Source organism: Echinops telfairi, unplaced genomic scaffold (genome assembly GCF_000313985.2).
Source record: "Echinops telfairi isolate 266 unplaced genomic scaffold, ASM31398v2 ScPeMD7_7416;HRSCAF=8454, whole genome shotgun sequence".
In the NCBI taxonomy this organism is placed as follows: Eukaryota; Metazoa; Chordata; class Mammalia; order Afrosoricida; family Tenrecidae; genus Echinops; species Echinops telfairi.
In genome coordinates this window covers 3,949,835-3,951,441 of record NW_022111316.1, presented here as the reverse complement: position 1 = coordinate 3,951,441, position 1,607 = coordinate 3,949,835, and the positions used below count along the sequence as shown (strand labels likewise).

At 37.8% G+C, this 1,607-nt stretch overlaps 1 pseudogene; it reads right to left on the bottom strand.

Annotated features, from left to right (window-relative positions):
• Positions 1–1,607, bottom strand: part of LOC105979728 — a 93,922-nt pseudogene that overhangs the window by 13,720 nt on the left and 78,595 nt on the right.

Here is a 1,607-nt window from a genome sequence, read left to right as displayed (position 1 = left end):
GTCCTCCTCATTTTCAGCTAGCAAGATTGCATCGGCGACATAAAAAAAGTTCTTAATAAGCCTTCCTCCAATTCTGATGTCAAGTTCTTCTTTATACAACTCAGCTGCTCTGATTATTTGCTCTGCAGAAAGATTTAATAAGTATAGTGAGAAGATACCACCCTGAAGAACACCTTTTTAATTTTAAACCACCAAGTATTCTTTTGTTCTGTTTGCACAACTGCCTCTTGATCCATGTACACGTTCAACAGGAGTAAAATGAAGTGTTCTGGAATTTCCACTCTTCTCAATACTGTCCATGTTTTTTTTGTTATGGCCCACACGGTCAAATACTTTTGTATAGTCATTGAAACACAAGGAAATATCTTTTTGGTATTCTCAGCCTTCAATGGAAAGCCATATGACATCAGCACTGATATCCCTTTTCCCAAATATGCTTCTAAATTTGGCCAGAATTTTTTGCCAGCTTCCTGTCAGTGAACTGCTACAACGGTTGTAGGATGATCTTCAGCACCACTTTAAAAGTTGTGACATCTGCATATTGCATATTGTTAATTAGCCTTCTTCTAATCCTGGTGTGGTGTTTGTCATCATATAGGTAACTTCTTAAGACTAGAGCATAAAGATCAAATTAATATGGTGAAAGGATAAAACACTGACCCACAGCCTTCCTGATTTGAAACAATTTAGAATCCACTTATTTTCTTCAAACTACTGCTTCTTGGTCTATGTACATGTTTCATATAAGCACAATAAAGAGTACTAGAATATCCATTCTTTGTAATGTTATTCAAACCTGGTTATCGTCCACATAGTGACATACCTTTGCATGTTGTTATTAGGTCCCATGCAGTTGGTTACAACTCAGAGTAACCCTTTGTTCAACAGAAAGAAACCCTGCCCAGTTCTGTGCCATCTTCACAATTGTTCTTAGAGGGACCCCATTGTTGATGCTATTGTGTCAATCCATCTCATCGAGGGACTACATTTCATTGCCCCTCCACCTTTGCATTAGAAGCCATGGTGGCATAGTGCTTATGTGTTGGGTTGTGATATGCCAGGTCTACAATTCAAAACCAACACCTGCTCACGTGGAGAAAGATGGGGCTTTCTATTCCCAGAAAGAGTTACAGTCTTGGAAATTCACAGAAGCAGTGCTACCCTGTCCTAATAGGTCATTATGAGTCAGCATTGATTCTATGACAACGAGTTTGAGTTTTTTGTTTTCCATATTTGCATAGTTAATAAACTACAAGTAAATATCTTTCTAATCTTCTCTGCTTTCAGCCAATACTCATCTTAAGTCAACACTGAGATTCATCATTTCATGTTTTTTTCTGAACCTAGTTTGAATTTTTGGTAGCTCTTTGTCCATGTATACTTTTCTGTGGATGGGCACAAATTTGAATCTCTTCCAGTTGGTTGGCCATGTAGCTGTCTTCCAATAGTGCTACCAGTGCTGCATTAGTCTATTGAAATAAATCAATGGGTGTCCCATTAATTCCTGGAACCTAGTGTTTTGCTAATGCCTAAAATACAAATTGGAATGTTCCCTTCAATATTTGATCATAAACGACCTCTTGAAATGGTCAAATGTCAATCAGTCC